At 44.2% G+C, this 12,714-nt stretch overlaps 1 protein-coding gene across 2 annotated transcripts in view; it reads left to right on the top strand.

Annotated features, from left to right (window-relative positions):
- The window catches only part of WIPF1 (WAS/WASL interacting protein family member 1), a 78,061-nt gene that overhangs the window by 18,673 nt on the left and 46,674 nt on the right, over window positions 1-12,714 (top strand). Inside the window, exon 2 of one of the 2 annotated variants that reach the window (XM_021703123.1) lies at window positions 7,051-7,157. The exons of the other annotated variant lie outside the window; for it this stretch is intronic. The gene's annotated coding sequence lies outside the window, so the exon portion shown is untranslated. The remainder of the gene's footprint in view (window positions 1-7,050; window positions 7,158-12,714) is intronic. 2 annotated transcript variants of the gene reach the window in all.

Below are 12,714 nucleotides of genomic sequence, written 5' to 3'. Positions count from 1 at the left end.
AATATCAGCCAGTGGCTCCCCCGTTTGAATGATTCTCAAAGTTTAGGCTAAAAGAATGTCCGAAGATGACCCTTTGCCTGCTCTCTCTTTCTGAGAATTCCATGGAACTCTTCTAAATGTGGATTTCTACTTAATCTTTGATACTTCCAGATTCTGTAGTCCTGACAAATTTTGGAAAATGCAAGTTTGTGTAAAGCTACTCTTAACTTTCCTTTTATTAGACTTTCAATATTTTTATTAATGAATGACCTTTGAATGTTGATATACAAACATATACAGTGCTTTCACTAACATGTTTTATAAATATTATTCCCTTGGGGCGCCTGGGTGGCTCAGTTGGTTAAGCGACTGCCTTCAGCTCAGGTCGTGATCCTGGAGTCCCGGGATCGAGTCCCGCATCCGGCTCCCTGCTCAGCAGGGAGTCTGCTTCTCCCTCTGACCCTCCCCCCTCTAATGCTCTATCTCATTCTCTCTCTCAAATAAATAAATAAAATCTTTAAAAAAAAAATAAATATTATTCCCTTTTCCATAAATTCATAAATTTCTTTGATCATGAGGATAGTAATATTTTATAGTATCTCAAAAGTAAATCCTAAACCGTTAAGTGCTTTTATATTTATGTTAAAGAAAATAAAAGTAGAGAATTAAAATATATAACCTTTTTGGGGCACCTGGGTGGCTCAGTCGTTAAGCGTCTGCCTTCGGCTCAGGTCATGGTCCCAGGGTCCCAGGATCGAGCCCCTGCATCGGGCTCCCTGCTCGGCGGGAAGCCTGCTTCTCCCTCCCCCACTCCCTCTGCTTGTGTTCCTTCTGTCGCTGTGTCTCTCTCTGTCAAATAAATAAATAAAATCTTTAAAAAAAAAAAAAAATATATATATAACCTTTTTAATAACCTTACTAAGTTTACAGTGATTTTTATATTCCCAGATTTATGCTTTAAAAAACTGGTTTGACTTTTATTAAATTCTGATTGTATATTTTTTAAAAGTACACTTGCTTTTGGGGGAGTAGGAGGAGGAGTTACATTTAAGGAAAATAACCACTGAGTTGACTTAGTCTTTCATGGATTTTTTTTTTAAGATTTATTTATTTGAGAGAGAGCATGCTAGTGCAAGCAGGGAACGGGGGCGGGGGCAGAATTGGGGGGAGGGGTAAAGGGAGAGAGAATCCTCAAGCAGACTTCCCACTGAGCGCAGAGCCCCATGGGCTTGATCTCATGACCCATGAGATATCAAATCAAAAGTTGGACGCTTAACCTACTGAGCCATTCAGGCTCGCCGCTCCCCCCCGCCACTCTCTTTTTTTCACGGACTTTATTTTGGTAAAAGACCAAATTCTAGCAATGCAGTAATGAGTACCAGTTACTTCCTGGAGTTAATACAGTGTACACTGTCTTGGAGCATTTTAGAATAGAGTCATATTATAATTTAAAACTTTTTTTAAAGCTGCATTTTAATTTTTAATTTTTTTTCAAGATTTTATTACTTAAAATCTCTACGTTCGAACCTACAACCCTGAGATCAAGCATTGCATGTTCCACCGATTGAGCCGGCCAGGCGCCCCCGAAAAGCTGCATTTTTTTACAAGTGCTGCTACCCATGTCACAGATGGTAATCTTCAGTGAATCCAGAGGAGCACGGGTCGCTCTTGTTCTCCATTGCTTAAACTTTTATATGTAGCTTATGCCTCTAAAGATTTTGAGATACTTGATCTTTTTTGTATATCTCAGCCTTTTTAGAGACTCTCATCTATATTTTCAAGATATGAGAGGGGAGAAAGCAAAAGAAGAAAACCTTCCCTCCGCATTTGTGCAGTCAGAGGTTGAAGAGAGTTCAGTAGACACTGCAGAGGTTGAAGAGAGTTCAGTAGACACCGCTAGTGGAGAATATTAGAGATGCGCCTCCCCAGAGCATTTTGCACCAGGTAGTCTTGGATGGATAGAAAGTTCCATGTACAGAAGCCTTTGTATTTTGAAAAATGAACTTTCACGTTGGTCATCTTCATACTGGTTTTCCGTGAAGTCCCTGCCGACAAGAGTTGGATACTCAGAGTGTTTTCCATGTGGTATTCAGTTTTGCTGAAACCTTGACTCTTGGCACGACTACCTTTCACATCAGAGTGCCATCATCTTGCGGTGACTGAACTTGGGCATAGTGATAGGAATCGTGGTTTTATTTTCTCACTTGCTCAGAGAAATCAGATCTTGCTTCAAGGCCTGTTTTCTCTTGGTTCATTATGTGCCACCTCTGAAAACATTCCCAGACCATTACTGTTCTGTTTGCTCCTTAACCACTAGAATAAAGCAGCCGTGAAAATAAGCTCTGCCTTCCATTCCCCGGTTGAGTAAGACCACCCCAAAGGGCTTTTGGGCATCTTCTTAGTGCCCTGAAGAAAAGTCCTGCTCTCTGCAGTGAAGGATTTCGAGATAAGTGGCTTCCCACCCTCCTCCCGGGACAGATGGCAGTGAGCCAGTGGATTGACAACAAGCCACTCCGGGTAAATGAAAACAAAGCAGTGAGCATAAAATCTATTTACTGATTTCTATTTCTCCTTAACCTTTAGGAGAAATTATTTTTAGGAAGTTTCTGGGGCATTTTTTCTGAATTTGTGTTCATAGAATCTAGTGATATTTGTAATTGCATAAAAATGCAGAGGTACTCGTGAATGAGAATGGGACCAGCACAAATGGAGTGGACCAATGCCAGGTTTTTGGAATTGTCCTAAGTAGATTTGAAAACGAGTTGTACAATGATATAAAACAGAGAGTCTGAAATTACTAGTTCTCAATTTTTCTCAATTGTCAAACAGGGTAAATTCTTCATTCTCACATTGCATTGAATTATCCCTCTGTAAACAAAAAGAGCCACTCTACTTGCTCTGTTTCCTCCTTTACCAAGTAGCACTAACAGAGGACAAGTTTAGCTCATTTAGTAATAGTAACGATAGCTGACATTGTTGAGTGGTTAGTATGCTCCAGGCATGTTACCCCAGAGTGGCTGCCTTTCTCACTTAGATGTATCAACCATCTTCCGAGTCCAGGAGAGGGAACTGTAGGAAGTGAGGAAGAGCCTTTGACTCGGGAAGACCCAATGGGAAGGAGGCCAGAGGAGGTCAGGCCAGCCCGGGTCCTCAGGTGAATCATCAAATCGAGAACGGTAGTTACTTTGAATGACCTATGCTCAGAAGTTATTTTTGTCACCAAGTTTTTAATCATTGAAAAAAAATTCTATATTAGATTTTACTTCTTCCAAAATATTTGCTTAATGGCTAGTGAAGACAGTGAAGATAAAGGAAGCTTAGAGACTCATTGGGTCGGCCTACATTACTCCTTAGTTCCTGGGAACTTTAGTCTTGTGAAAGATGGAATGAGGTGACTCAGGGTCATGAGGATTGTTTTCCGTACTCAGACTTTAGAGGTTCACACATGGATGCACGTGTGTAATAACCATCAGGGCATTCCTACTTCTGCCTTTGAGGCAGGAAGAACTCTAGTAAGATGGGCCCAGACATCACGCACACTCCTTCTGACGTGGGATGGAGACATTTCTTGAAATGGTGAAAATTCTCACAGGCCGCGAAAACTTAGCCACTGTTGCCTTCTCAGAGAATTCTTTTGTATGTGTATATCTGTCGGGAACAGAGGCCGTCCTTGATTTATGAAATTTGCTTTATCAGTGCACAGAAATAATCACTGCTTATCCATCCTGTCCCCCAAGGATTAGGAATTTTTGTCTATGAAAAGTCATGGAGAGTTGAGTAATCTTTAGGTTCAGAAGTGGAAGAAATAACGAAAAGACTAAAATCTTGTGATCAAAAAAATCCAGATAATAGTCAGTCAGTGGAGAAAGGTATAGTAATAATGGAGAAGACAATAAATATATGAGACACTGCCAGGCTCACTAATAATAAAAGAAATGAAAATCAAAACTGTCCATACATACAATTTTCATCTATCAAATTGGCAGAGATTTTGAAAAGTGATAATAGCAAATGTTGAAAAGAAATGAAGTAGGTACTAATGAGAGAAGAAATGCTACCACTTTGAGGAAACAGTTTAACAGTATGAAGATCGCTAGAATAAACTTTATATCTTCCATTCTAGTAATTGTACTCTAATACATGTATCTTGAGGAAATAATCTGAAATGACCACAGATCTTTAGATACAAGTCTATTAACGTGGTAGGATTTGTAATAATGAAATTGGATGCAGTTTAAATGTTTAACAATGAAAAATAGTTACATGGGTAATAGACCACACATAAAATGAAATATTCAACTTCTAAAATTGCATTAGGAGAATATTTAACAATATGAGGAAATGTAAAAAAAAAAAAGGGAAATAAAACTACATACATACCACATGATCCCATTTTAGATACACAGAGAAGAAGAAAAGACTGGAAGGAAATTCCAAAATGTTAACTGGTTTTCTCTGAGTACTAATGGGTCATTTAAAAAACTATTTATATTTTCTAAACATTTCCATGTATGACTTTTTAATAAGGAAAAAGATATATTGAAGTTAAGGAAGGAAACTATAAACCATAGGAGAAACTTAAGGAAGTTATCCCCAGACAATGGGACTCTGCTATAGTCTCTCCCTCCAGCCCAGTGTATTCTTTTATCTCAATACAAAGTCCACTAATTCAACATCATTTGGGTTAACAACTACTCTTTCTTTCAAAACAACCTGATTTCCTCCTTCCGGGTTGGTGAGATCATCTTATCCTGGGCAAGGGAATTATGACCTTGGGATAGAAGCCGCTCAGGGTTCTGAGTGGGGTCAAGGGAAATCGCAGGCCGCCTAGGGGAAGGGAATAGAAGCTGAGGCTGGAGCCCCTCGCGCCACACACCACCCCCCCCCCCAATCTCTGAGTCCTTTCCTTTGAAGACTTGGACCTGAAGATACAGTTTAGTCACATTATGAATTAAATAGACTTTTGTGGGCTGGCCTGGCAGCATACCCTCAAGTATGTTTGTATGGAAATGGTTCTCAAATCAAAATGCCTACCCGCCCCTCCCCACCCCACAAGGACTTTGGTGCACTGTGCATTTACATTGGAGTTGGCCAGAATGAACACCCACACTGCACAGTACGGAGGATAAATTTGTTTTCCTTCCATCGTATCATCAGTTCAGATATGAGTGTAAAACTCCGCGAGAGTGGAGAGTTTTGCCTGTGTTTGTTGAATGACTGCTGTGACACATGGCCCTGCTCACTAGTTAGCCATGTAGTCAGAGACACACTGATAGGGTAAGCTGATAAAAAGATCACAGAAAATATTTTTGTTTCTAGAAAGCAATTCACTGTTTTGTGTGTGTTTTTTTTTTAAAGATTTTATTTATTTATTCATGAGAGACAGAGAGAAACAGAGGGAGAAGCAGGCTCCCAAGGAGCGGGAAGCCCGATGCGGGACTCGATCCCAGGACCCTGGGATCATGACCTGAGCCGAAGGCAGACGCTTAATGACTGAGCCACCCAGGCACCCCAAATTTAAAAAATTTTTAATGATTTGATAATTTTATTTTTTTATTTTTTAAAAATTTTATTTTATTTATTTGTCCGGGGTGGGGCACAACAGGGGGTGGGGCAGGCAGAGGGAGAAACGGGGGTCTTGGCTCAGCGGGGAGCCTGATGTGGGACTGGATCCCAGGAGCTTGGGATCATGACCTGAGCCTAAGGCATACGCTTAACCGACTGAGCCACCCAGGTGTTCCTGATTTGATAATTTTCTTAACATCAACAAACAAAACAAAGCTGAATCTAAACTTTTTCTTTTAAGATTTTATGTGGTTTTTTTTTTTTAAGATTTTATTTATTTATTCATGAGAGACAGAGAGAGAGACAGAGGCAGAGGGAGAAGCAGGCTCCCCGCGGAGCAGGGAGCCCGATGCGGGACTCGATCCCAGGACTCTGGGATCATGACCTGAGCCGAAGGCAGACGCTTAACCATCTGAGCCACCCAGGCGCCCTGTGTTTTTCTTTTTGGCTGAAGCAGATTGGCTGAGAGGCAGAGTGGGGCCAGGTCGGGCCAGTCGGGGGTAGGCAAGGCAGCAACTGCAGAGGGTCAAGCTGGAGAAGCTTATCTGGAGGAAGGTAGCCGTGGAGACCGGGAGAGGCGGTGCTCAGGACGCGGGGGCTGTGGGCCCACGTGGAGGTTATGCTAGCAGCTTATTCTTGACCTTAGCCGCGGCCCCCAGACAACTACTTATTTGCCTTGTCTAGGACGCAACTGCCTCGCCAGGAGTAACGCCCGGCCTGGGCTCTGTTTAATTGTTTAGTTTTATTTTGTTGTTTTTATTTTTTTATTTTTTTAATGGTGGTGAGGGGAAAGGTGGGGAGGCCATTGAGCTTTGTTTTTTTTTTTTTTAACTCTGTCCATTTATCTTCCAAGGGTGTCCTACAAACATAAACCACATGTGGTTCTTATACCTCAAATCTTTGTGGCTTGGTATTCCCAAACTAGTCAGTATTTATTTTATTTTATTATTAAAGAATAATTGACGTGCATTATTGTATTAATTTCAGGGGTACGAGTCAATACTTAAACGTAGTCATGGAGTTGCTTTTTTACATAAGCCACTAACTCATCATACTGTCAGAATGGTTCTGAAGCAGAATAAAATGGTCCAAGGCTGAATTAAGCAGCTCCCATGAAGCAGGAGGAGGAGTCATTTAGTCAGCAGTGAGCAAGCAGAACAAAACCAAAAACGAAATACATACACACACACACACACACACACACACACCCCCACCCACCTTGTGATCATGCCCTTTCCTGGGATCCTGTTCGCCCTGCACCCATATCTGGAGTTGAGGGAACTACCTACATGCACTTGGTCCAGGAGGAGTCACCTGCCATTGTCTTTCCTATGTCCTGGTAGGGTAGCCATCCCATCAGAGACAACCTGGAAGTGTTTTCCAACAGTCTGTCTTCCCAGGCATTTGGAGAATCCAGAGCAGCCAAATGGGAGGCAGAAAGTTCTTGGGAGCAGCAGAATCCCCTGGGAATCTGAGGTCATTGAAGTAGAATAAATTCTGTTTCAGTCAAGCCGCTGAGAGAAGCAGGGTCTGCTAAGAAACAGGAAAAAGAAGCACCGCGAATCTGTGACCTGTTTGGAAAAAAAGTGCAAGATTCCCTCCCAGGATTGTAGGTGAGTGGCTGTGGTCCCCAGGGCTCCGTTCTCCCTTTCCCGGGCTAGATGAGCAGAGACATCTAGCGATGGCTCTCAGCCTTGTCTGGCCTGCACCCACTCTTTTCTGGTGCCCACTTCACAAACTTCAGTGAAACTCCATCAATGAAATAATCTGACTTTACACATCATTTCCCCCAATTCTATATAATCTTTGTCTGTAATTAAAAGAAGAAATAGGGCACCTGGGTGGCTCAGTTGGTTAAGTGTGTGACTCTTGATTTTGGCTTAGGTCACGATCTCAGGGTCGTGGGATCGAGCCCCGCATCAGTTCAGGCTCCCTGCTGGGCATGAAGCCCGCTTAAGATTCTCGCCCTCGCCCTCTGCCCCTCCCCCCTAAGAAAAAGAGAGAGAGAAATAAAAGGAACCTAATTTATTATAAAATAACTTCAATTTAGGGGCGCCTGGTTGGCTCAGTCATTAAGCATCTGCCTTCGGCTCAGGTCATGATCCCAGGGTCCTGGGATCGAGCCCCGCATCGGGCTCCCTGCTCCACGGGAAGCCTGCTTCTCCCTCTCCCACTCCCCCTGCTTGTGTTCCTGCTCTCGCTGTCTCTCTCTCTGTCAAATAAATAAAATCTTTAAAAAAAAAAAACAAACTTCAATTTGTAAGTGATTAGCTACAGCTCATTAGCAAACAGGACAAAGTAATTGGCTGAGTCTTTGCATCTCCACCTGTAACAACCATGAATGGGCAGGTGCAAGTTCACACCAACTTGGGTAAGAGGGTACTACGTACCCGGAGTGGCAATGTCTTTGGGCACATGATCTTCCAGAAGGGGTGAACAACTCGTAGTAAAAATCTGAGCCAAACATAGTATTTCATTTATAGGACAGTTGCATTATTGGAAAATTCAGGGGCTCATACAACAGTGTAATAATTACTTTGGGTTTATATTTAAAATGGAGCCAAGGTCTAGGATCAGATAACTACCAACGGTTTTTTTCCTACATCAATCTCTAACAGGACCTTTGAACATTACGTGGGACAATTCTTCACTGAGTGGGCCGGTCTGGTACACTGCAGGCTGTCTAGCATCTCTGGTCCCTGGGTCTGAATCCTAGGAGGGCCCCCACTGTTGTGACACCCACAAATGCCCCCGTTTCCTGTCCACATGCAGAGTGGTTGGGCCTGCCTCTTCCAGGCAGCAGCTCCACCAGCCAGGCCTGGCTGCCATGCAGTCAGGGGTCCCAGCGGAAGTCTCGGGTCACTGAGCCCTTCCTGCAGTGTTCAGGTGGGTGACGTCCCGCCCAAAGGTGCAGAGCTGTATATAGACTCTTCCGTGGAAGGACGCTCCTGTCCTCATGGTTTCTATCCTCCAGTGAGAGACATCAGGTAACCGTATAGAGAAGTCTCAATGAGGAACAATATCGCTATTGTCCCTACCCCAGAAGTAACTGTAAAGGCCCCATCCTGGGCTTTGTACCTAATGATTAGCAACGAAAAGGAACACACAGCCATCCTTATGCGAGTACTTTCTCCCTATGTGTGTGCACGAGTGGATACACAGCAGGATGTGAAAATGGGGGTTTCCACCAGTTTTCCCCTTGAGTTGAAAGAAACTTCTCTCTGTATTTCACATGGGTTTTCCCCTGGGGGCAACTTGTATTGGATGTTGGTGACCAACTGGGAAATTTTTGCATTTTAATTAAATTGCCTAAAACAAAACAGTGCTTTCAAAGGAAACATGAAAGGTTTTTCCACACGTAATCAGCATTTGTCCCTCGAAGACATGAAGTTAGTGATGTTCCGATGTCAGCATTTGTTGTTGTTTGTTGTTTGCTGAGTATACAACTCCATACAGACTGTCTGTATGGAGAAACAGGGCTCTCCGTTGGTGTACCGGACAGCCGGTCCTCGGGGAGAAAATACAGATGGGTTGAATATGAATTTGTGAACCCATTATGGGACTGTTCTTGCCGGGTAGTCATGGGGTCGCTTTCTTCCCACTGTGGATGTGGGTCTCCCTTTCTCTTTCCAAGCGAGTTGCCTCATCATTTCCTGACTTAAGGGGCTGTGTCCTATCCCCGACACTGGCTAAGAAGCCTGCTTGAGAAAGAGTTGTTACATGCGTTGGCAGGTCCCCACGTTGTCGTTCTACATGGCTGTCCTGTGTCAACAGCTGTCAGGAGAAGAGCCTTCCTGGGTCCTTTTGGAGGAAGAAATCCAGCACGTACCTCCTCCACCCTGGCGCCCCCCCCCCCCCACTCCCCCCACCCCCCACCCCCGCCTAGAGCCGAGAGTGTGGCAGACTACTCCCAACCTCAGGTTAAAGGAAGGATGAAACTCAACCTGGAGTTAGAAGCTTTTAAAGGCCATTGACAGCTATTTCTCAAGCCCTGGGGCTATGTCAGACACTGCTCTGAGGCAGCTGGGGGACAGCAGTGAGCCAGGCGAGCTCTGCCCTCACCGGGCTCCTCCCGCAGACCAGGCACAGACAGCGCAGAATGCGAACGAGTGAGGGGAGCGAGCCACACCAGGAGAAAGCTGTCCTCACAAACACGCCAGGACCAGCGGGTGGGCCGGGGGCCAGGGGTGAGGCGTGAGGAGAAGCCGGGCAGGAAGGAGATCGGAGGGAGACTGTCGGATCCCGCGGGGCCTTGCTAGTCCCTGCAAGGACTTTAGATTTTCCGTGCTGAACACTGGAAAGCCACCGAAGCTTCTGAGTCTGTGAATCCCTTCTGAACCCCTAGGTTGAAGGTATTATATACCATTTACCTTGGCTGAGGATTCAAGTCCGGCGCTAGGATCGTCAGCATCACGACTCTAGGAAGGAGAAGCCAATTTGGGGTCTTTAATTCTGCTGGCCCCAAACCCAAAACTACCTAGCCAATGCCCCATTCTAAGAGATGGCTCCAGGCAGGACACACTCTTCTTAGCCCTGAAGCTGTAGTGCAGCGCCTTCCCCAGGACCGCGGTTATGGGTGAAGCGTCATCTGTGTATCCTGCCAGGGGAGAGGATGAGTGAGGCCGGCCCCGTCCCGGCAGGCCGCGCCATCCAGAGTTGTGTTGTCTGGTACGGTAGAGGCTCTTGGGCACTTCAGATGTTGCCAGTAGCAAAATACATACTTATTTTTGAAGACTCAGTGTGAAGAAAAGAATGCAAAATGCCTACTGAATACCTTTTTATTGTGAGTACATGGTGTAATGATATTTTTGAAATAGGCTGTTAAATAAAATATAGTACTATAATTTCACTTTTTAAGCTCTTTATAATGTAGCTAGTAGCAAATCTAGAACTGTACTCAAGGCTCCTGTATAGTTTGACACCCAGCATACAATGGTAGGTGGAGACCGATAGAGGAATTTTGTGATTAAACTCACATTTGGAGAGGGAGAGAATGAGTCTCAGTCACCAGTCTCTAGTATATTTTATAATGCACTGAATGGGTCTTTGGAGAGACAGTGGGGTATCAGGCTTCTCCTGTATTCCAAACGTATTTCCTGATGTGGTTCTTACGTTTTGGCCCTACTTTATCTAATGTTAGCGTAGCATAGAAATTTTGACTTTTCCAAACCACAGGGTTCCAGATTATTTGACTCTCCGCCATCTTGGTGGCAGATCACAGGCAAAAAAGGCTTCTAATGGAAAGCTGTATTTTTTTTTTCTCTCTGTACTTCCAGCCAGTTTCAGTCTAAATTACCTCTTTTCTGTAGTTCTTACTGAAGGCTGCAAGAACTAGCCAACACATGCCAACATTCTAACTGTTTCCTCCAAATCCTTTAATGGTGCACCATCCGTAGGCTCACGGACTTAGGAGGCCAAGGATTCAATAGGTGGGAGCATAAGCCTCAGTGTGGCCACCGCATAACAAGGATGCCAGTGTCCTAGCCCAGGAGAGCCTGCACTAGCTTTCACTGGACCTTAAACCAGTCACTTCCACATTTTAGGGTTAGTCACATTCAACACTCACTTCTTTTTTTTTTTTAAAGATTTTATTTATTTATTTGACAGAGAGAGAGAGAGACAGCAAGAGAGGGAACACAAGCAGTGGGAGTGGGAGAGGGAGAAGCAGGCTTCCCGTGAAGCAGGGAGCCTGATGCGGGGCTCGATCCCAGGGCCCTGGGATCATGACCTGAGCTGAAGGCAGACGCTTAACGACTGAGCCACCCAGGCGCCCCAACACTCACTTCTGGTACCGATTTCTATGTCACAAGGGTGTCTGTATTGCCAATGATAGAAAACCTAATTATGCCAGCTCAAGCAAAATAGAGAATTTGTTTGTTAATGTAAATTAAAAGTCCAGGAGTAGGGCTAGCCTCAGGTACAGATGGATTCAGCCAACAAGGTCAGTAGCTGGTTTTTCTCCATCACTCCCCCTTCAGATTCCCTATTTTGTTGGTTTCAGTTTCAGACCCCATGTGGTCAAAGGATGAGTGTGGCTATTTCAGCCCCCATATCCTCACAGATCCCAGTCCAGCCCATCTGGCGGAAATGTCCTTGCCTCAGGCCACAAATTCCCTTGGTTCTAATGAGTTCACAGGCCATCGCTCAAAAAGTCTGTGGGGCCAAATGAATGCAAGGTCTGATTCGCCGGCCCTGAATCACATGCTCTTCCTGTATTTGCAGTGGGAACAAAAGCCTCTGGACCCACAGGTCTGAGAGTGATGGAGAGATGGGTCTCCAAACGGAAATTGAAGGACATAGTTATTAGTAGGATGAATTAGCACTGAGCTGCCAAAACAAATGGAAATATAGTGCCAATTTTTCCCCAAGTAGGATTATACCAATTTACACTAACCTGGCATTGAGTAGTACAGACTGTTTTCAATTTCTCTGTGTTGCTGAGATTTTTTTTTTTTTTTTTTTGAGAGAGAGAGAGAAAAAGAGAGAGGGAGCGCACAAGCAGGGGGCAGAGGGAGAGAGAGAATTCCAAGCAGTTCCCACCCAGTGCGTAGCCGGACGCAGGGCTCTATCCCACAACCCCAAGACCACGACCTGAGCCGAAATCAAAAGTTGGCTGCCCAACTGATTGAGCCACCCAGGAGCCCCTTTCTGAGATTATTTTTAAATGACCAAACCTCTGTGTAACTGTACTGATTATACAGGGGGAAGAGGGAAATTACTTTGTTTCTGCTCCTTTAAATCACATAATTCCCATATTTTAACGTTTTGAAAGTAGATTTCCTCATACAATAAATGCATATATTTAATCTGGTATGGTTTCTCTTTCCCCCTAAAAAGCAATAAGGGCGGCATTTTGCTATTGAGGAAGGTGTGTCCGAATTGAGAAAACCCTATTCTAAAACATCTTTCTTCTACCAGGGCAAAAACCATCTCTTAGAGTTAGTTACGGAAACACAACTTGGAAAACCAGAATTATAAGCGAACAAATCTTATCGTATGTTATACATGTTGATTCAGTCTGCGTTGATTGGGGGTCACCACAGGAAGGTCGTAGGCTGTGATCCTTCACCACTTTTCCCAGACTGGTGAGAACTGTGCTCTTGTTTTATAATCTTCTGTCTGCTCTTGGTTTTGTATTTCTGAACATTAATATGGAGGATTCCTCACCTG

Source organism: Neomonachus schauinslandi, chromosome 3 (assembly GCF_002201575.2).
Source record: "Neomonachus schauinslandi chromosome 3, ASM220157v2, whole genome shotgun sequence".
NCBI classification, from domain to species: domain Eukaryota; kingdom Metazoa; phylum Chordata; class Mammalia; order Carnivora; family Phocidae; genus Neomonachus; species Neomonachus schauinslandi.
Note: the sequence above shows the minus strand (reverse complement) of the source record. Positions and strands in the feature narration are given on the sequence as shown.